The sequence below is a fragment of the Rhipicephalus microplus genome, chromosome 6, assembly GCF_043290135.1.
Source record: "Rhipicephalus microplus isolate Deutch F79 chromosome 6, USDA_Rmic, whole genome shotgun sequence".
Lineage (NCBI taxonomy): Eukaryota > Metazoa > Arthropoda > Arachnida > Ixodida > Ixodidae > Rhipicephalus > Rhipicephalus microplus.
In genome coordinates this window covers 83,790,447-83,814,869 of record NC_134705.1, presented here as the reverse complement: position 1 = coordinate 83,814,869, position 24,423 = coordinate 83,790,447, and the positions used below count along the sequence as shown (strand labels likewise).

General features: G+C 55.2%; 1 long non-coding RNA gene and 3 pseudogenes across 1 annotated transcript in view; 1 reads left to right on the top strand and 3 right to left on the bottom strand.

Annotated features, from left to right (window-relative positions):
* Positions 1-24,423, top strand: part of LOC142765343 (uncharacterized) — a 104,085-nt gene that overhangs the window by 25,830 nt on the left and 53,832 nt on the right. The window lies entirely within an intron of this gene.
* Positions 3,007-3,174, bottom strand: LOC142766500 (U2 spliceosomal RNA; annotated as a pseudogene).
* On the bottom strand, positions 12,454-12,622 carry LOC142766207 (U2 spliceosomal RNA; annotated as a pseudogene).
* Positions 20,849-21,017, bottom strand: LOC142766206 (U2 spliceosomal RNA; annotated as a pseudogene).

The following is a 24,423-nucleotide window of genomic DNA, read 5'->3' as shown; positions in this document are numbered from 1 at the left end:
GGGGTAGCGGTAGACGTTTACATACGTTACCGGCGGCCCGACGGGCTCTACCGGCACGTTCACTCCATTAACCTTAAAGCCCTTTGCAACCATAAGCTTTGTCGCCTGACTAGCATTGCGGGTGCAAACGAGAAATTTCGATCCCCGCATATGTTGGAGCATATACACACTATCATCTCCCGCTGTTTCCTCTACAGCGTCTATTAGGTCGTCAACAGAAACGTCGCCTTCGGGCGCTGAGAACATAAAACAATTCTCCCTCACCGGGAGTTCAAATGGCGTGGCCATACTTGTAAGTAGAGTCCGCAAGTCGCCGGGTCGGGCGAGGCTTGAGGACGACTCGTTACGTGCAGGCGAGCTGCACACTGGTAGAACGCGGCTCAGCCGAGGCGAGGGCCGCGCAGGACTAGGTGGTGGCCGGTGGACCGCAGGGGGGCTCCGGGACGGCAGGCGTGGGCCGGGGACCTTGCACCACCAGGCATGGGGCGAGCGGGCACCAGGCAGGAGCCGGGAACCCGAGGCGGCAGGCGGGCGCGCGGAGCGGCGCCGCCACAGGAACGACCACTTGCACGAACTTCACAGGAACCGGGGGCCGACGCCGACGTGACGTGACCCCAGGTCTCGCAGAATGACTCGTAGCGAACAGCTAGCTCGACACTTTGATCTTAGCCAAAAGGCCGAGAAGCGATGCAATTCATTAGCACGTAATTAAAATCCATTCTTTCACACCTCGTACTTAGTTCTGGCCAAAAGCCGGGCAAACAGTAGCAAAGCAATTCCGACGTCCACCCATGCACAACCAGCATTGTGCACCGACAGCGGCAGCGCTGGCTTCACGGCATTGCTTTTATCCCCAGTCCGCTTGAAGTTTCTAGTTTCGCTTACAAACATGTTAAAACTGAAACCTTCTTTTTCCCAGAGGTCGAAGCCACGCGTGCTTGCTTGCATGCGTACTCTCTATGCGCCCATGACGTCATACCAAATGCTTGCCGGCGAACATTATCAGGCATGTCGTGAGGGATGCTACAGCACTTGTTTTAAAAACTGATGCATAGTGTACATGTCCAACTCGAGCACCAAAGTCTGGAAGGAAAAAAAAATGACTGTGCAAAATGTGAATACGTCACCCATCCAACATGGCTTCTACGCCGGCTGCCCAAGCAACGCCTCTGCAACGACGCCCACAGTCATTGGCAAAAAGGTGGTGCCTTTGGCTGCTTCAGCACGCTCAACATATGCCTTGCAAGTTCCGACGTGGCGGAACACCGCACCGAGGTCGACGAAGGTCCTGCCATGAAAGGCAGACCCGGGAATGCGTGCGAAATGTCTACCGCGTGGGTTGTGAAGCCGGTGAATGAAGGATCATGTGGCAGAGGGTGACGGAACGTGAGTGTGCAACTTGCCGCTGCGATGTCGTTCAAGCGTTCAACGGGCCGGCAGGTTCTGTCTGTCGTGGTCGAAAACGTCTGAGTTTTGCTGATTCCGAGGGGTAGGAGTGCTATGGTGGCGTGAACGAGGCGCTGGTGCGGCGCTCCGTCGATCGTGCCGGACGGACATGAGGCGGCCGAAGGCGGTCGTCAAGTGGTCGCGGAAATCAGTGGAGAAGTACTCGCCTGCGCTTTTCGTCGAAGACTCGCGACAGACGGTCTTCGGGAGACACGGGTGGTTGCACAAATGCGACCGTGCGTCAACGTGCAGCCATATTCGTGGATTATTTCGCCCCATTACGATAGCTTCGTCACTGCGCTCGCTGGTGTTGCTTGTTTTTGTTGACCTTCACCCATGGCTCACACCCACTGTGGGGGATTGGCTGGTTTGTTGTTCTGCTTCTTCGACTTCTACATACTCGGCTTAGTGAAGCTGTGAGGAGTGACGAATGGGTACGGAGGCAAAGCGCGCCCGGGGCGTGATCTCACGCGTCCTGGGGTCCACGTCGCTTCAGGTACGTGCGTGGTGCGTCCGTACGTCTAGTGCGCAATTTTCTTGGAACTTACAGCAACTGGCAATTCCATTGAGGTGAGCGTGCGAGGATGTTCGTTGTAATTAACGAGAGCCAACGGTGGATGAGCTGGTATGAGATGGTGTTCAGAAATGAAGTGTTTGATCAACAAGCCGATGCCCGCCGTGGTGGTCTGATGGCCGTAAGGTACTCGGCTGCTGACCCGCAGGTGGTGGGATCGAATCCCGGCCGCGGCGGCTGCATTTCCCTGTGCTCAGATTAGGGTGCACGTGAAAGAACCCCAGGTGGTCGAAATTTTAACATAATCATATGGTGGTTTTGGGACGTCAAACCCCAAAGGTCAGTGGACATAGGAAAAGCACATCGGCGCTTTGCCGCTCCAGCGTACAGCAGGTGTGTGCGGAGTGGGTCCTGTGGCGTTCTTTGCGATTTTAATTTGTGATGGGGAATAGTGTAGATGCGTAGACGTGGCACGCGTCTTCAGGTTCAGACGCCGCGTGAAGATGTGAAATAAAAATGCCTTCGCTTGCCACTGCAACTGTAAACAGAAACACCAACCAAACCCCATTTTCTAGAGGCTTTTTTATTTTTCGTTGCGAAACGGGTGAATTCGAAAAGCGGAAATAGCTTGGCACATACATACACACTTCTACACACATACATACATACACATCGCACATGCATACACATCGTATACACACTTCTAGCTTTCCTCCGACACAGTAATGATAATTTCCTCAATAGTTTTATTAATATGAGTAGGAATGTAAAAAAAAATAAGAAACTTGAGTATGTACGTGTGAACATAACAAAATAAAAGAGACCCTCCATATATGAAATACACACGGAAACATTTATTTTCCCAGAGCAATCGTAAGTGTAAACACAGCTAGCGCACTCCCTGCACGCGAATACCGCGTCAGCCGGGGCGGCGTGCCGCCACCGTCTCGGACACTCGACGCACCCACGCCGTTTACCCCGGTATCATGGGTAAATCCGAACACTCCTTCTATCATTGAATTTATTGTCGAACTCACCCCGCAGGGGGTGAGTGGGCCGATCCCGGAGGTAGTGCAATACCGGGCCAACCCGTGGCGGAGGTGAAGCAAGCTTCAAGCACTCCGCTGCATCACAAAAATAAGTTTAATATCTTGGATCCAAATAGGATCCGTATCAGATATTAAGCTGATAAGAACAGAGTGGAATTTTATTATGTTTCAGACAATGCATATGTTGTCTTGAATTAGCCGGACGACATCGTTTAGTTCCTGTACATTGCACCGGGAGAGCTAGTTGGAAACCGGACACGGATGGTGATACAAGGACGCCAGGGTGTTGGTCATCACAGGAACCTCCGGGACTGCAGCGGCTTACCCAGGGTACCTGGCAGGTGGTAGGCGATGTGGCTACGTGGTACGGTAGGTCTTGCCTTAGTCAGCGGTGGTCTAGCTGCGTCCGTGTCCCACGTGCGCATGGTAGATGGCGCGGGACGCTGCCACCACCTCGCTCACGCAGAGTTTCTTTAACAGACGCAGGTAGGTGCGGGAGCACAGACGCTGAAGGACGTGGTCGTTGGCCGGGTCCCAAGCGCCGAGAGCCCCGATGATGACGGCGGCCACCGTTACTATTTGGTAGCGGCGACGCAGGTAGTCGGCGACGGGTTGGTAGCGTGCGACCTTGTCGTTTCGCGTGTTGGTAAAGGCCTCTGGTGTATTCTCGAACGGGCAAGCCACGTCGATCACCAGGGCCTCCTCCCCGCGAACCAAGACGAGGTCAGGACGCAGCCCAGTGTCGCCGACCGGCCGGTTCTCGTACGCTACTGTGTAGTCGCGGGCGGCGGGCGTGCGAAGGCGCGAGACCACCGCGTTGTGCCGTGCCCGAGACATGGCGCTATGCGTCATGCAGTGGCAAAGCACGTGCGGTAGCGTCTCCCTCGCGTAGCCGCAGACCCGGCAACGCTGGTCTCGGTCAGTAGGGCCCCACATGACGGCGCCATTCAGTGGTAGCAGGTTGAGGCACAAAGAGAAGTTTATTGAACTTCAGACAAAGACAACAGGTACATTGATGTGGGTTTTACAGGTGATGCATGTACAGTTTCGGAACACGTTATATTTAGACAGGCGCACATTTACACGAAGGGAATACATATGTGATGTGTAACCTATGTACATGTTTATGATCATAAACGTCAACTAATTGTGAAAGAAAACACCCTTGAATGGGTGTGTTTAACATAAATGATATGCAGAGTGGTGGGGGGTAGGGGAAGGCACATTATCTATATACATATGTACATGCGTAAAGAAATTTACAAGCATGAAACTAATAGGAGGGTACCAAAAAGTATTCTCAGCGTATATACTTATACACTTAACAAAGCTATGTGACACAAAACTAGTGGGAGGTTATTTACATATATACAATGAGCAGCGACGCCTTGATGCCTACGAGCGGCGCCAGCGGCACTACACGTCAAATATGTTCATCACCAGAATACAAATCTCTTTATGAACACAGGCGTTAGAGTGGTGTGTCTGGGGAGAGGGGCGAGGGGAGGTCACCATGGTTGGGAGCCACATACGTGTCGCTCTTGAGTGTAGCGACGCTCAAAACCGAGAGCGGTTAGTAATTAACGATCGGAGCGACCAGCTTGCCCTCTCTCAAGAAAAAGAATTTCGTGTGCCAGCGGCGGAGAAACAACTCCTCTCCGCTGGCCTCGAGTTCCCGGGAGAGGAGCTCCCACACCAGCCTTCTTATACGTGCGACGGCGGGTGGCGCCGCCCGAACTGGCCGTCTCCGCGCTTCCGCGAGTGAGCGGCGCTGCCACACATCGAAAAGGGTACAGGCGGTCACCAGCCGTGCGAACGCGCCTTTGTTGCGTCTGTGACCTGGTGGGGGGCGGATCCCAAAGGTGTGCGCTACCATGCGCCAGACAGGCCGCGCGGCCGAACACTCGAACAAGGCATGCTTCTGGCTTTCGGGTGCCCGGCAGTTTGGGCAGCGGTCGTCGGGTACAATGCCTAGTTTTTTTAAGCGACACCTAGTTGGGAGGACCTCCCACGCCCTCTTCCAGAGAAAGTCCTGGATATCGCAGGGTAGCAGGCTATGCAGCAGGGAGAGGTCGCGTTTAGCATGCCCCGCTCGTCGCCGGTCCTCATCGCTGAGCTGGCTTGCCGTAAGTGCCTCCACTATGCGGGCCGGCTGCTCCGCGTCAGGTTCGTGGTTAGGCACTTCCTTGCGCAGCATGCGGGCTGTCGCTGCTAATGCCTTGTAAAAAGGCGACGGCGATTCGGCGTGCGGGCCGGGGTGTTGACCGGCATCCAGCCAACTGTTGCACGGGCCGCTCCAATAGAGTAGCAGGCCTCTCCCCACATAGTTGTCTGCTTGCGCCAGCTTGCGGGCCGTCTTCAGGGCAAGCACTTTGCCCGAGGTAAGCGCGTGCGGAAGGCCGATCCCCCCTCTTTGGTTTCTAGTTGGAGGAGCGTTCGCTTGACTGGGGGCGGCGTCCGGCCCCACAGCAATTCATTTGCCATCATGCCGAGTCGAGTGGCCACCCGCGCTGGCATCACTGCTACCCTGCTCACGTGAGAAGCCAAGGCAAGCACGCTGGTCTTTATTGTGACAGCCTTTTCACGCAGGGTCAAGTTGAACAGCGCTGCGCGCTCAGTGAGTAATGCAGCCCTGTCGACGACCCGCGTCCATGTACAATCGTCCACTCCTTCACGTGAAAAGTAGACTCCGAGGACCTTGACCGTGTAGACCGGTTCGATGTCGCCAATCGCTTCTGTAGGAAACGGGCCGAAGAGCAGTGCTCGGCTCTTTCTCTCATTCAATTCGGCTCCTGATGCCTTTGCGTAAAGCTGGAATACGCCACGGAAGCGGTCGAGGCTTCGTGCGTCTTTAAGGAACAGGGATATGTCGTCGGCAAACGCCAAGACTCTGATCTCTTCGGTACCGGTCATTGGCAGGCCCCGGATACACTCTACGCTGGCCAGGGTAGTCAGCAGGGGCTCAATGGAAAGTACAAACAGGGTTGGGCCCAAGGGGCACCCTTGCCTGATGCCTCTCGTGTACCGAAAGAAGTCCGTACTCCTGCCGTTCACCGCGACACAGCTTCGCAAATCGGAGTACAGGAGCTCGACGACAGCCACAAACTCCCGCGGGAGCCCGAAACGGCGGAGCACTTCGAAGAGCCACATGTGTCTGACCCTGTCAAACGCCTTTGCTTGGTCAAGGGACAGGAAGACACCCGTGACTCTCTTCTGGGCCGCGTATTCGAAGACGTCTCGTGTGGCTGTGAGGTTGGCGAACATATACCGGGCAGGCACGGCGCAGGCTTGGTGGGGAGTGATCAAGTCTGGCAAGAAGGTCCTCAGTCTGGTGTTGAGTATGGACGCCACGATCTTGTAGTCTACATTGAGTAGAGAGATCGGGCGCCATGACGACAGTTCTCGTGGGGGTGCACCGTCCTTGAGGATGAGGGCTATGCGCCCCACGCTGAAGGAGTCGGGTTTCATGTGCCGCTGGAGGACCATGTTGACCACGGCCAGGAGCGGGGCGCACAAGACGTCAAAGAAAGTCATGTAAAAGCTGGCCGTCAGTCCGTCGGTGCCCGGAGCCGAGTTCGGTGGCATGGCTCGGATGGCTATGCGGAGTTCCTCCTCCGTTGCTGGACCACACAAGACTGTGCACTCATCTTCGGCAAGTCGAGGCAGATGCGAACACAGACCGTTCATGAGAGCTGCCTCCGGAGGAAGGCCGCAAGAGTTCGGCTCGCGGAAAATGGCCTCAAAGTAGTCGCGGCACTCCGCCTCTATCTCAACGGGGTCGGAGATGAGGCTGCCGTCAGGGCGTTGCAATTCTGAGATCCGGAGAGAGCCGTTCCCACGTGCTTCACTCAAGTCTGGTCCCGCTGGTTCCCCCGCAGTAGTTCCTTGGTCGCGTGGTTTGCGCACGTATTCCCGGAAGAGGCGGTCGTGCTGAACTTGCAGCGAGTGGATGTAGTCGCGCATGCATGCCATGAGGTTGTCCGCGTTCTGTACTATCCGCATTCGGCGGAGTATCTCGTTCATTTGTTGCGTGATACGCTTCTTCCTCACGCTGCCTTCTACTTGCAGAAATGCTCTCCAACTCGCTTTCAATTCGTCCCATACAGCCGGGCTGGTGCAGGGGGTAGCATCAATCGTCTCTTCCAGGTACGCGGATATTCTCGGGGCGCTCGTGCGGTCTTGAATGAGCGCCGGATCAAGTCGCCAAGCTTCGTTGCTCAGGTGACGGCCAGGTGTCCCCCTCACCGTTGTTACCAACGGGAGGTGATCAGTTCTCTCCGAAAGCCCTTCGGGGAGGGCGAGAACTTCGCACGCCATGATGGAGTTGACAAGGCGTTCAGGGACGTAGGCCCGATCGAGTCTGCTGGCCGTGGTCCGAGAGGTCCGAGTGGGGACGAACTCGTTGCCGTGTACGTGTACCCACGCGTCCGTTAGCCGCAGGTGCCGGAGGATCTTCACCAGCTCTTTGGCGTGGTAGGTCGAGCCCCCTTGGCCCGGGCCCCGGACGTCTCTTGTGGAGTCCACGACACAGTTAAAGTCGCCGAGAACCACGTGAGGGGCGGGCTCCAGCAGGTAGCCGTGCAGCTCCTTAAAGTACGGATTGGTGTCCGATCTGGTAACCGGCGCATAAACGTTCACAAAGCGCACCTTGGACCCGTCGACGAAGACGTCGAGCACAAGTGTGCGCCCATTCGCTCCGAAAACGCAATGCGACTTTCGCCGGAACCTGTCTGTGACGAACACGACACCAACGCCGCAAGCCCTCGCGGATGTTAGAGAAAAAAAGCCGTCAACTTGGCAGTTGCGCCTGAATAAGGTAACATCGAGCGGGGAGCGCAAGTTGGTCTCCTGCAGAAAGAGGAGGTCAATGCCCTTAGATCGGGCGAACGTCACTACAGCGGTCTGTTTATTCCTGTCGCAAAAGCCGCGAATGTTTAAGGTGGCGAAGCGCAGCGTGGCCATCATCCGTCAGTTGGAGCGCCTTGTCTCGCTTGAGGCGAGAAGGAATGCTGAAGGGCGAGATAACCAGGCGAGCTAGGCATCAGCGCAGCGCGGGAGAAGGGGAGCGAGGAGGATGCTGCACTAGAGGGGATAGGGCCCATCCGGGCGAGAGTGGGACTGCGGGGGGCGAGGGAAGTGGGAGAGCGGATGCGATGGGAGGCGGGAGAGCGGAAGGCGGCGAAGCCGTCGGAGTGGGCGCGCCGCTTCGTTCTTCGAAAAGCCTTCTCAGGACTTGGGCGGCAGCTCCCGTTTGCTCCCACCCGCTTGCTCAAGCTTCTGGGACTTCGCATGCGGCGGAGCGTCGCTATCGCTGCTTTGGCCAACCGGCCCCGATCTGCGCTGCCGGGCGTCCTTGCTAGCGGTTCCCTCGTCAGCCACCCGCCTGTCGTCGCCAGGGCGTCTTCGCGAGCGCGAGCGCGACCGCTGCTCGAGGCCAGGGCGCGGCTGGTCCGCCTTTGCATCGGATTTCCTGCTTGAACGTGTAGGTTGAGCAGGGGAAGGACAAGTCAGGGGGGTGTTATTGCGCTCGCCGTCCTCGGGCAGCACGTAGAACCCCTTGCTCTTAATGGGCAGTTCATCTTGAGTGGGGTCTCGGGGACGTGCCTCCAGGTCTTCAGAGGTGACTAGCGCTAACACGTTGGCCGGCGTTAGCGGGATGGAGGGGGGGGGTCCTTCCCGGTTCGGCGACGTCGTCGGCAGGCGCATTTTGTACTGGTGGTAAAATTTCGCAATCCATCTGGTCCGACGGGAGTGCCAGCGGTGAAGGAGGGGCGGACTGCGCGGAAGGGGTATCCGAGAAGCTGGATTCTGTTTCGGAAGGCGTGGCGGTAACCTCCTCGCTCTTCTCGCTCTTCTCTCTCTCGCTGGCCGGTGAATCCGCCTCGCTGGTGCGTGTAGGCGAGTCAGTGTTCGTGGTGTCGTCGCTTCGCTCCCTCGCTGCCGTGTTGGGCTTGGTCTTAGGCGCAAGCACCTGGAGGCGCGATTGTGGCTTATCAGACCGGGGCGATAGCGAGCCACTAGGTGGGGCTGAGTTAGACGCGTGGTCGGAAGTCGAGGGGAACCCGCGGGTGGCCGACGCGTAGGAACGCCTTCTGAAGCATTCCCTCGTCCCATGGTGACCCCCACAACGCTTACATTCGCTTGTACAGCCATCAGTGTCATGCCCAAAGGTTCCGCAACGTTTACAAAAAGGAGCGGAGCATACCGTCGCCATGTGGCCCACCTCGCCGCAGCGTGCGCAAACTCGCCTCATACCGCGGTACTCAAACATTACGCGGAGCCCTGCGATAGTCGCGAAGTTTGGCACCGGTTTGCTCATTTCTATCTTTATGACCCTTACGCCGTTGAGCTTGTTTTGGCGAGTGGCCACAGTGGCAAACGATATGCCCCTCACTTTGCCATACTGAGCTAGGGCGTTGCTCAGTACCTCGTCTGACAAGTAGGCGGGGTACCGGTAGGCATTCACGTACGTGACCGGCGGCCCAACGGCCTCAACCGGTACGTTTTCGCCGTTAACACGGAAGCCTTCCGCCACCATTAACCTTGTTGCCTGACTGGCGTTACGCATGCAGACGAGGAACCTAGCCCCGCCCATGTGCTGTAGAACAAATACGCTATCATCCCCAGACACTAGTTCTATGGCGTCGATTAGGTCATCTATCGAAACATCGCCATCAGGCGCCGTGAACATGAAGCAATTCTCCCTCACTGGGAGGTCGGACGTCGACGCCATTCTGGTGCGCGTTGCCGCTGGCTGCCAGGAAGGCGTGGCTGGTAGGACTGGTATCGTGCAGGCTAGCTGCACACTAGTAGGACTGCGGCTCAGCCGAGGCGGGTGCCGCGCGGATACAGGAGGCGCCGGGTGGGTTGCAGCAGGACTCCGGGACGGCAGGCGTAGACCGGGGGCCTTGCTTCACCAGGCATGGGATGGGTAGGCGTCGGACAGGGAGGTCCGAAGCCCGAGGCGGCGTTCGCACGTGCGGGACGGCGGTGCCGCGGAAGCTGATTTTGGACACTTGAACCCCGGGGTCGACGTCGGCGGGACGTGACCCTGGGTCTCGCGCGAGGCGCAAAGAAACGGCTAGCTCGACAATTGGTCTAGCCAAAAGGCCGAGAAGCGATGCAATTCATTAGCACGTAATTAAAATCCATTCTTTCACACCTCGTACTTAGTTCTGGCCAAAAGCCGGGCAAACAGTAGCAAAGCTATTCCGACGTCCACCCATGCACAACCAGCATTGTGCACCGACAGCGGCAGCGCTGGCTTCACGGCATTGCTTTTATACCCAGTCCGCTTGAAGTTTCTAGTTTCGCTTACAAACATGTTAAAACTGAAACCTTCTTTTTCCCAGAGGTCGAAGCCACGCGTGCTTGCTTGCATGCGTACTCTCATGCGCCCATGACGTCACACCAAATGCTTGCCGGCGAACATTATCAGGCATGTCGCGAGGGATGCTACAGCACTTGTTTTAAAAACTGATGCATAGTGTACATGTCCAACTCGAGCACCAAAGTCTGGAAGGAAAAAAAAATGACTGTGCAAAATGTGAATACGTCACCCATCCAACATGGCTTCTACGCCGGCTGCCCAAGGAACGCCTCTGCAACGACGCCCACAATCATCGGCAAAAAGGTGGTGCCTTTGGCTGCTTCAGCACGCTCAACATATGCCTTGCAAGTTCCGACGTGGCGGAACACCGCACCGAGGTCGACGAAGGTCCTGCCGTGAAAGGCAGACCCGGGAATGCGTGCGAAACGTCTACCGCGTGGGTTGTGAAGCCGGTGAATGAAGGATCATGTGGCAGAGGGTGACGGAACGTGAGTGTGCGACTTGCCGCTGCGATGTCGTTCAAGCGTTCAACGGGCCGGCAGGTTCTGTCTGTCGTGTTCGAAAACGTCCGAGTTTTGCTGATTCCGAGGGGTAGGAGTGCTATGGTGGCGTGTACGAGGCGCTGGTGCGGCGCTCCGTCGATCGTGCCGGACGGACATGAGGCGGCCGAAGGCGGTCGTCAAGTGGTCGCGGAAATCAGTGGAGAAGTACTCGTCTGCGCTTTTCGTCGAAGACTCGCGACAGACGGTCTTCGGGAGACACGGGTGGTTGCACAAATGCGACCGTGCGTCAACGTGCAGCCATATTCGTGGATTATTTCGCCCCATTACGATAGCTTCGTCACTGCGCTCGCTGGTGTTGCTTGTTTTTGTTGACCTTCACTTGTGGCTCACACCCACTGTGGGGGATTGGCTGGTTTGTTGTTCTGCTTCTTCGACTTCTACATACTCGGCTTAGTGAAGCTGTGAGGAGTGACGAGTGGGTACGGAGGCAAAGCGCGCCCGGGGCGTGATCTCACGCGTCCTGGGGTCCACGTCGCTTCAGGTACGTGCGTGGTGCGTCCGTACGTCTAGTGCGCAATTTTCTTGGAACTTCCAGCAACTGGCAATTCCATTGAGGTGAGCGTGCGAGGATGTTCCTTGTAATTAACGAGAGCCAACGGTGGATGAGCTGGTATGAGATGGTGTTCAGAAATGAAGTGTTTGATCAACAAGGCGATGCCCGCCGTGGTGGTCTGATGGCCGTAAGGTACTCGGCTGCTGACCCGCAGGTGGTGGGATCGAATCCCGGCCGCGGCGGCTGCATTTCCCTGTGCTCAGATTAGGGTGCACGTGAAAGAACCCCAGGTGGTCGAAATTTTCCCATAATCATATGGTGGTTTTGGGACGTCAAACCCCAAAGGTCAGTGGACATAGGAAAAGCACATCGGGGCTTTGCCGCTCCACCGTACAGCAGGTGTGTGCGGAGTGGGTCCTGTGGCGTTCTTTGCGATTTTAATTTGTGATGGGGAATAGTGTAGATGCGTAGACGTGGCGAGAGCACGCGTCTTCAGGTTCAGACGCCGCGTGAAGATGTGAAATAAAAATGCCTTCGCTTGCCACTGCAACTGTAAACAGAAACACCAACCAAACCCCATTTTCTAGAGGCTTTTTTATTTTTCGTTGCGAAACGGGTGAATTCGAAAAGCGGAAATAGCTTGGCACATACATACACACTTCTACACACATACATACATACACATCGCACATGCATACACATCGTATACACACTTCTAGCTTTCCTCCGAAACAGTAATGATAATTTCCTCAATAGTTTTATTAATATGAGTAGGAATGTTAAAAAAAATAAGAAACTTGAGTATGTACGTGTGAACATAACAAAATAAAAGAGACCCTCCATATATGAAATACACACGGAAACATTTATTTTCCCAGAGCAATCGTAAGTGTAAACACAGCTAGCGCACTCCCTGCACGCGAATACCGTGTCAGCCGGGGCGGCGTGCCGCCACCGTCTCGGACACTCGACGCACCCACGCCGTTTACCCCGGTATCATGGGTAAATCCGAACACTCCTTCTATCATTGAATTTATTGTCGAACTCACCCCGCAGGGGGTGAGTGGGCCGATCCCGGAGGTAGTGCAATACCGGGCCAACCCGTGGCGGAGGTGAAGCAAGCTTCAAGCACTCCGCCGCATCACAAAAATAAGTTTAATATCTTGGATCCAAATAGGATCCGTATCAGATATTAAGCTGATAAGAACAGATACTACACAAAGGGAAGTTTATTCTTTGCCAACCGATATACAGGAAATACAAAATACACAGGATCGTATGGCGCTGTTACATTCTGGTTTGATTGCGACTACGCGTTACAGAGTAGTGGCGATGGTATGTACACACTACATGGCACGTTCAGCCTTTATTACATTGTGCCGGCACGTGTAAACATCGTCGTAAAAAAAACATCAGAGTTTTCACACCGAACTTTCATGTTGTCAGGTTTCAAAGGGTGCATTACCCCACTCAGCGCGCGCCCTTTCATACACTAGTATCTAGATTAGAGGGGTGTGATGGGGAGCGCTAACTGCCCATCTCTAACCAGAAAGAAACGCGTATGCCATCGCCGAAGGAATTTTTCCTCCCCGTCCGCTTCTAGCTCCTCCGACAGGTGCCGCCACAGGAGCAACCTTATCTGTCGCATAGTGGGGAAGGCAGCCCTCACTGGGGCACTCCTAGCCTCCGCCAGGCATCTTCTCCTCCAGAGCACAAACATCGTCACCGCCACCACCAGTTTGGCGAAAGCGCCTCTGTTCTGCTTGTGTCTTGGTGGGCCTTTTATGCCGAAATTTGTGGCAGCAAGGCGCCAAACTGGTTTCGCTGCGACACACTCGAATAGGGCATGCGATAGCGTTTCTTCTCTGTTGCAGTTTGGACATCGAGCGCTGGAGACTATGCCTAACTGATGTAAGCGCTGTCTTGTAGGCAACACTCCCCACATCCTTCTCCACTCGAAATCTTGGAGTTCCTTCGGAAGGTGTCTGGCCTGTGCCTTCTTCTTCGCCATCACAGCTTCAGCTTTGGTTTTTTCTTCGTCGGACAATTGGCTGACTGCAATCGCCTCCACAATGCGAGCCGGTGCGTCCTTGTCCACGTCACAGTTGGGGGCTTCTTTTGTGATCATCTTCTTGACAATTGCCGTTGCCTTGTAGAATGCAGAGGGCGTTTCGGCAAGCGGCCCTGGTAGCCTGCCCGCATCAAAGATGTGCGTATTGGAGCTGCACCAGTACCTCAGGAGACTCTTTCCTACAAACTCCGTTGACTCGTATAGGGCTCTTACCGTCTTGAGGGCCAGGATTTTGCACGATGTTGCGACGTGGGGCAGACCCAGGCCTCCACTTGTTACGGGAAGTTGTAACAGTGTTCTCCTGACAGGGGCGGGTTTACCTTCCTAGAGAAAGGCATTAACTATACTGCTCAACCTCGCGGCAGTCTTGTTCGGGATGACCGCCACTCTGCCGACGTAGCTGGCGAACGCATACACAGTGGTCCTTGCTGCCACCGCCTTTTCGCGCAGCGTGAGGTCCTGTTGCTTGAGGTGCGTTACTGCCCGGTTCGCCCTCTCGATCGCTTTCTGCCATGTTTGGGGGGCAACCCCCTCTCCCGAGAAGTGCACTCCGAGCACTTTCACTGCCGACACAACCTCGATGCCTCCGATGGAATCCGCAGGAAAAGAGCCGAAGAGGAGTGCCTTGCACTTATCCTCGTTTAGGGCCGCTCCTGACACTCTGGCATATGATGCGAAAATCTCGTGAAACTCTCTTAGGCTTCTCTCATCCCTCAGGAACAAGGACACGTCGTCAGCGTATGCCAGGACCTTCAACTCTTCCTGTCCCGCCATCGGGAAGCCTCTGATGTTTGTATTCGCGACCAAACAGGTGAGCAGTGGCTCGAGTGTCATTATGAAGAAGGTCGGCCCCAGTGGGCAGCCTTGCCTTATGCCTCTGCCGTACCTGAACCATGCGGTTACGGTGCCATTGATCACCACCCTACAGGTGAAGCCGCTATACAGGACGGTAACTAGCCGTACAAACGCCGGTGGGAAGTTAAACTCCCTTATGATATCCTGCAGGTACTTGTGGCGCACTCTATCAAAGGCTTTGGCCTGATCTAGGGATAAGAAAACGCCGTTGAACTGTTTCTTGGTGACGTACTCGAATACGTCTCTGGTAGCAGTCAAATTGGCGAAGATTGACCGGCCCGGGACTGCGCACGCCTGGTACGGAGAAATGATCTGGGGTAGCACTGTCTTCATCCGGTTATTCATGATGGTGGCGACTATCTTATAATCAGTGTTTAAAAGCGTAATGGGGCGCCAAGACGCAGGTTCTCTCGGCGGGGCTCCGTCCTTGAGAATGAGAACAATCCGCCCTTCAGCAAAGGAGGATGGCTTCGTTTCTGTGTGCAGAATTCCGTTGATCATGGAGAGCAATGCATCACCCAGCACATCCAAAAACTTCGCATAGAAAGCCGTTGTTAGGCCGTCGCTGCCTGGGGCTGTGTTGTGGCTCATGCCTGCGATGGCATACTGTAGCTCTTCCATTGTGACGTCACCGCCTATATCAGCCACTTCGTCTGCCTCCAGTCTTTTTAGGTCCTGGCATATCTTTTGTAAGCTGCCTGCGTCGCTTTCTGCGTCCATGTCGTCATTAGAAGCGCCCTCTGCCTCAAACTGTGCTTTGAAGTGATCTCGGAAGATAGCCTCAACCTCCTTTGGATCCTTGCCTATCGTACCATCCGCGCGCATGGCTTCGGCTATCTGGATCGAACCATTGCCCTGTATAGAGTAAGTATCGCGTATTTTGGCATTGCTCTCTGGGTCAAGCTTACTCGAGGGCCGACATGCTCTTTTCTGTAGCAGTCGGTTGTGCTTCGTGCGTAAAGTTTCTATGTAATCATTCATGCAGGAGGTTAGTGTATCCGCACGTTCGATGATCCGCATCCTTCGTAGGACGTCATTTATTGTGGCCTTTAACGTCTTTGTCTTGCTTTCCCTTCCTCTCTCAGAATGGCTTGCCACGTTGTTTTCAAGTCGTCCCATTCTTCGGGACCCACCTCCGACTTGTCCTGCATCACTGAGCGCAGCCGTTCTTCGAGCCTGTCTACGCTATCGTCATCCAGCAGCAGGGTCTGGTCCAGTCTCCAATTGCGATTACTGGGGCGGGGGCCTTCCTGCCCTCTGAGTGTTACAATTACTGGTAAGTGGTCTGTCTTCTTTTCCAGGTGGTTGGGTAGTTGGGAGATGACGCAGGTTTCTATTTGGGGCACCAAAAATTCCGGAAGGTAGATGCGGTCGATCCTACTTGCCGTCGTCTTCGTCATGCGGGTGGGCTCAAAATGGTCATCGTGTATGCAAATCCACGCATCGGTGAGACGGAGATGGCGCAGTATTTTAATCAGTTCTCTGGCGTGGTACGTAGATCTGCCTTGGCCCGGGCCCCTAATATCCCTGTGGGAATCCACGACGCAGTTGAAATCTCCCATCAATACGTGTGGGAGCGGCTCAAGCAGAAGTTGGTGCAGTTCCCGATAAAAGCTGTTGGTGTCTGAGCGCGTGACTGGACCGTATACATTCACAAAGCGTACTCTCCTTCCATCAATGTATATATCGGCGAAGATCGAGCGGCCGTTTGCTCCAAAAGTGCAGTGCGCGTGCTGGCGAAAGCGCCCCGATACAAAAATGACTCCTACTCCGCAGGATCTTGTCTTTGAAAGCGTGAAAAACGCGTCTGTATGGAATTCGCTCCGGAAGTTACAGACATCGAGAGGGGTTCTGAAGTTCGCTTCCTGTATAAACAGGACGTCTACCCCTTCATGTTTGGCGAAGGCTACGACTTTTCTCTGTTTATTCTTATCTCTAAATCCTCTTACATTCCACGTGGCAATCTTCATAAAGTTCATATTCGTGTAGCTATTTAAAAAAGGAGGGTGGCAAGATTCGATGATTTAGCTAACATGAGACGCGACATGAGAAAATACGCTGGGAGCACGGGACGCGACCAGCGTTCGAACACCTCAGGCGCTAAGGCGCGGCCACGCACAAAAAACGGACTCGGACGCGTCCGAGGCAACCGAGCACATCTCCCCCCTCCCCCGGCACCACACGGCGCCGCGACGCCACCGCCTACTCGATTGTTTCGCCGCCACCCGCGGGGGGGTCCCCCTTGGACGCGGCGCTCTTACCCAACCTCGGGGTCTTCGCCTTCGGCGGGGCGTCGCTGTCGCTGCCTCTAACTTCAGGCCCGGTCCGCCGCTGCCTCGCCTCACGAGTGGAGGAACCCTCACGGGAGTCGCGCTGCGGCTCGTCTCCTTGACGGCGACGCGAGCGAGACCTCGGCTCGCGGCGGGTGTCGCGACTTGAGGCCCGCGCGCCCGAATCGCGACCAGCCCCGTCTCCGCGGCGACGACGCGAGCGCGAGCGAGATCTCCGCTCGCGGCCAGACGCCGGGTGAACCGCGGGCGGGTCCGGCCGCCGGCCCTTGTGGGGCAGAACCTGCTCGAGGGAAGGGTCTGACGGCGCGCGGTCGTCGTCCTCAGACAGGGCATAGTGCCCGCGGCTCACAATAGGCCTGTCATCCCTGGCCGGGGCTTGCTGAAGCGCTCCCAAATGCTGTGCCGTAACAGGGGCTAGCACGTTGGCTGGCGCGTCGGAGACAGGGTGGCTCGTCTCCTCTTGCTCAGGAGGCACCGGGGACGCGTCCTCTAAGGTAGCCAAAGGTGGCCAGTCCTCGGCGCCCGATAGGCTCACGGGTGTTGTAATGGACGCCGATCGCGTCGGGCCCGTCTCGGTATCAGTTGTTTCGGCGCCAGAGGACGCCGACGGCGAACTAACGGAGGCAGACGCTCCGCGCGTCTCTTCCTTGGCACCCGAAGACGCCGCACTGCCGCTTGCGCTTGAGACTGATTCCCCGTCGCGACGCCAAGAGAGAGGGCCCCTTGCGGTCGTGCGGGGCGTGATCTTCGGCGTGAGGACCTGTAGACGCGAAGTGGTCTCACCCGACCTCGGCGAAGGGGCACCGGATGACTGGCTAAGTGCTGCGTTGGTGACTGTCAGCACCGACGAACCGCGGGCAGCGGCCGCGTAGGAGCGCCTGCGAAAACACTCGCGCGTCCCGTGACGGCCCCCGCAACGCGTACACTCGGCTGTGCAGCCCTCTGTGTCGTGGCCGAAGACGCCACAACGCTTGCAAAACGCGGCCGTGCACGCGGTCGCCATGTGCCCGACCTCGCCGCAGCGCGCGCACACACGGCGCATCCCGCGGTACTCAAACATTACTCGGTGGCCCGCGATGGTGATGAAGTTGGGCACCGGTCGACTCATCTCAATTTTAACAACTCGAACACCGCTAAGCTTATTAAACCTCGTTGTTACAGGGGCAAAAGAAATGCCCTTAATTTTGCCGTACTGCGCAAGGGCGTTGCCAAGCGTCTCGTCGGACATGTACACAGGGTACCGGTAAACGTTAACAAACGTGACCGGTGGCCCGACGGCCTCAACCGGCACGTGCTGGTCGTTCACGCGGAAACCTTCCGCAACCATTAACTTCGTCGCCTGGCTAGCGTTCCGGGTACAAAGGAGAAACTTGGCACCGCCCATGTGCTGCAACACATAAACACTATCGTCACCGGCAGTCAATTCAACAGCGTCAATCAAATTATCTATGCTTACGTCGCCTTCCGGCGCGGTGAACAAGAAACAGTTCTCCCGGGCTGGGAGCTCCATTGGGGTCGCCATACTGAAGGACGCTGGTCCCAGGAGGGCGAGACTTGTGGAAACTTGTAATGTGCAGACGGGCTGCACTCTAGTAGAATGGGCGGCTCAGCCGAGGTGAGGACCGCTCAGTAGAGGTAGGCGCCGCGAAGACGGCAGGGGGACTCCGGGGCAGCAGGCGTTGTCCGGGTCCAAGCGGCTGCAGGCATCAGGGGGCACCAGGCGGGAGCCGGGAACCCAGGAGCGGCAGGCGCGCGCGGAACGGAGCAGCGCTGCCACGGGGCGTGTTCTTTCTTCGGTCTTCAGAGGGGCCGGGGGCCGACGTCAGCGTGACGTGACCCCAGGTCTCGCAGGGTGACTCGTAGAAAACAGCTAGCTCGACACTTTGATCTTAGCCAAAAGGCCGAGAAGCGATGCAATTCATTAGCACGTAATTAAAATCCATTCTTTCACACCTCGTACTTAGTTCTGGCCAAAAGCCGGGCAAACAGTAGCAAAGCAATTCCGACGTCCATCCATGCACAACCAGCATTGTGCACCGACAGCGGCAGCGCTGGCTTCACGGCATTGCTTTTATCCCCAGTCCGCTTGAAGTTTCTAGTTTCGCTTACAAACATGTTAAAACTGAAACCTTCTTTTTCCCAGAGGTCGAAGCCACGCGTGCTTGCTTGCATGCGTACTCTCTATGCGCCCATGACGTCACACCAAATGCTTGCCGGCGAACATTATCAGGCATGTCGCGAGGGATGCTACAGCACTTGTTTTAAAAACTGCTGCATAGTGTACATGTCCAACTCGAGCACCAAAGTCTGGAAGGGAAAAAAAATGACTGTGCAAAATGTGAATACGTCACCCATCCAACATGGCTTCTACGCCGGCTGCCCAAGCAACGCCTCTGCAACGACGCCCACAATCATCGGCAAAAAGGTGGTGCCTTTGGCTGCTTCAGCACGCTCAACATATGCCTTGCAAGTTCCGACGTGGCGGAACACCGCATCGAGGTCGACGAAGGTCCTGCCGTGAAAGGCAGACCCGGGAATGCGTGCGAAACGTCTACCGCGTGGGTTGTGAAGCCGGTGAATGAAGGATCATGTGGCAGAGGGTGACGGAACGTGAGTGTGCGACTTGCCGCTGCGATTTCGTTCAAGCGTTCAACGGGCCGGCAGGTTCTGTCTGTCGTGGTCGAAAACGTCCGAGTTTTGCTGATTCCGAGGGGTAGGAGTGCTATGGTGGCGTGTACGAGGCGCTGGTGCGGCGCTCCGTCGATCGTGCCGGACGGACATGAGGCGGCCGAAGGCGGTCGTCAAGTGGTCGCGGAAATCAGTGGAGAAGTACTCGCCTGCGCTTTTCGTCGAAGACTCGCGACAGACGGTCTTCGGGAGACACGGGTGGTTGCACAAATGCGACCGTGCGTCAACGTGCAGCCATATTCGTGGATTATTTCGCCCCATTACGATAGCTTCGTCACTGCGCTCACTGGTGTTGCTTGTTTTTGTTGACCTTCACTTGAGGCTCACACCCACTGTGGGGGATTGGCTGGTTTGTTGTTCTGCTTCTTCGACTTCTACATACTCGGCTTAGTGAAGCTGTGAGGAGTGACGAGTGGGTACGGAGGCAAAGCGCGCCCGGGGCATGATCTCACGCGTCCTGGGGTCCACGTCGCTTCAGGTACGTGCGTGGTGCGTCCGTACGTCTAGTGCGCAATTTTCTTGGAACTTCCAGCAACTGGCAATTCCACTGAGGTGAGCGTGCGAGGATGTTCGTTGTAATTAACGAGAGCCAACGGTGGATGAGCTGGTATGAGATGGTGTTCAGAAATGAAGTGTTTGATCAACAAGGCGATGCCCGCCGTGGTGGTCTGATGGCCGTAAGGTACTCGGCTGCTGACCCGCAGGTGGTGGGATCGAATCCCGGCCGCGGCGGCTGCATTTCCCTGTGCTCAGATTAGGGTGCACGTGAAAGAACCCCAGGTGGTCGAAATTTTCCCATAATCATATGGTGGTTTTGGGACGTCAAACCCCAAAGGTCAGTGGACATAGGAAAAGCACATCGGGGCTTTGCCGCTCCACCGTACAGCAGGTGTGTGCGGAGTGGGTCCTGTGGCGTTCTTTGCGATTTTAATTTGTGATGGGGAATAGTGTAGATGCGTAGACGTGGCGAGAGCACGCGTCTTCAGGTTCAGACGCCGCGTGAAGATGTGAAATAAAAATGCCTTCGCTTGCCACTGCAACTGTAAACAGAAACACCAACCAAACCCCATTTTCTAGAGGCTTTTTTATTTTTCGTTGCGAAACGGGTGAATTCGAAAAGCAGAAATAGCTTGGCACATACATACACACTTCTACACACATACATACATACACATCGCACATGCATACACATCGTATACACACTTCTAGCTTTCCTCCGGAACAGTAATGATAATTTCCTCAATAGTTTTATTAATATGAGTAGGAATGTTAAAAAAAATAAGAAACTTGAGTATGTACGTGTGAACATAACAAAATAAAAGAGACCCTCCATATATGAAATACACACGGAAACATTTATTTTCCCAGAGCAATCGTAAGTGTAAACACAGCTAGCGCACTCCCTGCACGCGAATACCGCGTCAGCCGGGGCGGCGTGCCGCCACCGTCTCGGACACTCGACGCACCCACGCCGTTTACCCCGGTATCATGGGTAAATCCGAACACTCCTTCTATCATTGAATTTATTGTCGAACTCACCCCGCAGGGGGTGAGTGGGCCGATCCCGGAGGTAGTGCAATACCGGGCCAACCCGTGGCGGAGGTGAAGCAAGCTTCAAGCACTCCGCCGCATCACAAAAATAAGTTTAATATCTTGGATCCAAATAGGATCCGTATCAGATATTAAGCTGATAAGAACAGATACTACACAAAGGGAAGTTTATTCTTTGCCAACCGATATACAGGAAATACAAAATACACAGGATCGTATGGCGCTGTTACATTCTGGTTTGATTGCGACTACGCGTTACAGAGTAGTGGCGATGGTATGTACACACTACATGGCACGTTCAGCCTTTATTACATTGTGCCGGCACGTGTAAACATCGTCGTAAAAAAAAACATCAGAGTTTTCACACCGAACTTTCATGTTGTCAGGTTTCAAAGGGTGCATTACCCCACTCAGCGCGCGCCCTTTCATACACTAGTATCTAGATTAGAGGGGTGTGATAAGGAGCGCTAACTGCCCATCTCTAACCAGAAAGAAACGCGTATGCCATCGCCGAAGGAATTTTTCCTCCCCGTCCGCTTCTAGCTCCTCCGACAGGTGCCGCCACAGGAGCAACCTTATCTGTCGCATAGTGGGGAAGGCAGCCCTCACTGGGGCACTCCTAGCCTCCGCCAGGCATCTTCTCCTCCAGAGCACAAACATCGTCACCGCCACCACCAGTTTGGCGAAAGCGCCTCTGTTCTGCTTGTGTCTTGGTGGGCCTTTTATGCCGAAATTTGTGGCAGCAAGGCGCCAAACTGGTTTCGCTGCGACACACTCGAATAGGGCATGCGATAGCGTTTCTTCTCTGTTGCAGTTTGGACATCGAGCGCTGGAGACTATGCCTAACTGATGTAAGCGCTGTCTTGTAGGCAACACTCCCCACATCCTTCTCCACTCGAAATCTTGGAGTTCCTTCGGAAGGTGTCTGGCCTGTGCCTTCTTCTTCGCCATCACAGCTTCAGCTTTGGTTTTTTCTTCGTCGGACAATTGGCTGACTGCAATCGCCTCCACAATGCGAGCCGGTGCGTCCTTGTCCACGTCACAGTTGGGGGCTTCTTTTGTGATCATCTTCTTGACAATTGCCGTTGCCTTGTAGAATGCAGAGGGCGTTTCGGCAAGCGGCCCTGGTAGCCTGCCCGCATCAAAGATGTGCGTATTGTAGCTGCACCAGTACCTCAGGAGACTCTTTCCTACAAACTCCGTTGACTCGTATAGGGCTCTTACCGTCTTGAGGGCCAGGATTTTGCACGATGTTGCGACGTGGGGCAGACCCAGGCCTCCACTTGTTACGGGAAGTTGTAACAGTGTTCTCCTGACAGGGGCGGGTTTACCTTCCTATAGAAAGGCATTAACTATACTGCTCAACCTCGCGGCAGTCTTGTTCGGGATGACCGCCACTCTGCCGACGTAGCTGGCGAACGCATACACAGTGGTCCTTGCTGCCACCGCCTTTTCGCGCAGCGTGAGGTCCTGTTGCTTGAGGTGCGTTACTGCCCGGTTCGCCCTCTCGATCGCTTTCTGCCATGTTTGGGGGGCAACCCCCTCTCCCGAGAAGTGCACTCCGAGCACTTTCACTGCCGACACAACCTCGATGCCTCCGATGGAATCCGCAGGAAAAGAGCCGAAGAGGAGTGCCTTGCACTTATCCTCGTTTAGGGCCGCTCCTGACACTCTGGCATATGATGCGAAAATCTCGTGAAACTCTCTTAGGCTTCTCTCATCCCTCAGGAACAAGGACACGTCGTCAGCGTATGCCAGGACCTTCAACTCTTCCTGTCCCGCCATCGGGAAGCCTCTGATGTTTGTATTCGCGACCAAACAGGTGAGCAGTGGCTCGAGTGTCATTATGAAGAAGGTCGGCCCCAGTGGGCAGCCTTGCCTTATGCCTCTGCCGTACCTGAACCATGCGGTTACGGTGCCATTGATCACCACCCTACAGGTCAAGCCGCTATACAGGACGGTAACTAGCCGTACAAACGCCGGTGGGAAGTTAAACTCCCTTATGATATCCTGCAGGTACTTGTGGCGCACTCTATCAAAGGCTTTGGCCTGATCTAGGGATAAGAAAACGCCGTTGAACTGTTTCTTGGTGACGTACTCGAATACGTCTCTGGTAGCAGTCAAATTGGCGAAGATTGACCGGCCCGGGACTGCGCACGCCTGGTACGGAGAAATGATGTGGGGTAGCACTGTCTTCATCCGGTTATTCATGATGGTGGCGACTATCTTATAATCAGTGTTTAAAAGCGTAATGGGGCGCCAAGACGCAGGTTCTCTCGGCGGGGCTCCGTCCTTGAGAATGAGAACAATCCGCCCTTCAGCAAAGGAGGATGGCTTCGTTTCTGTGTGCAGAATTCCGTTGATCATGGAGAGCAATGCATCACCCAGCACATCCAAAAACTTCGCATAGAAAGCCGTTGTTAGGCCGTCGCTGCCTGGGGCTGTGTTGTGGCTCATGCCTGCGATGGCATACTGTAGCTCTTCCATTGTGACGTCACCGCCTATATCAGCCACTTCGTCTGCCTCCTGTCTTTTTAGGTCCTGGCATATCTTTTGTAAGCTGCCTGCGTCGCTTTCTGCGTCCATGTCGTCATTAGAAGCGCCCTCTGCCTCAAACTGTGCTTTGAAGTGATCTCGGAAGATAGCTTCAACCTCCTTTGGATCCTTGCTTATCGTACCATCCGCGCGCATGGCTTCGGCTATCTGGATCGAACCATTGCCCTGTATAGAGTAAGTATCGCGTATTTTGGCATTGCTCTCTGGGTCAAGCTTACTCGAGGGCCGACATGCTCTTTTCTGTAGCAGTCGGTTGTGCTTCGTGCGTAAAGTTTCTATGTAATCATTCATGCAGGAGGTTAGTGTATCCGCACGTTCGATGATCCGCATCCTTCGTAGGACGTCATATATTGCGGCCTTTAACGTCTTTGTCTTGCTTTCCCTTCCTCTCTCAGAATGGCTTGCCACGTTGTTTTCAAGTCGTCCCATTCTTCGGGACCCACCTCCGACTTGTCCTGCATCACTGAGCGCAGCCGTTCTTCGAGCCTGTCTACGCTATCGTCATCCAGCAGCAGGGTCTGGTCCAGTCTCCAATTGCGATTACTGGGGCGGGGGCCTTCCTGCCCTCTGAGTGTTACAATTACTGGTAAGTGGTCTGTCTTCTTTTCCAGGTGGTTGGGTAGTTGGGAGATGACGCAGGTTTCTATTTGGGGCACCAAAAATTCCGGAAGGTAGATGCGGTCGATCCTACTTGCCGTCGTCTTCGTCATGCGGGTGGGCTCAAAATGGTCATCGTGTATGCAAATCCACGCATCGGTGAGACGGAGATGGCGCAGTATTTTAATCAGTTCTCTGGCGTGGTACGTAGATCTGCCTTGGCCCGGGCCCCTAATATCCCTGTGGGAATCCACGACGCAGTTGAAATCTCCCATCAATACGTGTGGGAGCGGCTCAAGCAGAAGTTGGTGCAGTTCCCGATAAAAGCTGTTGGTGTCTGAGCGCGTGACTGGACCGTATACATTCACAAAGCGTACTCTCCTTCCATCAATGTATATATCGGCGAAGATCGAGCGGCC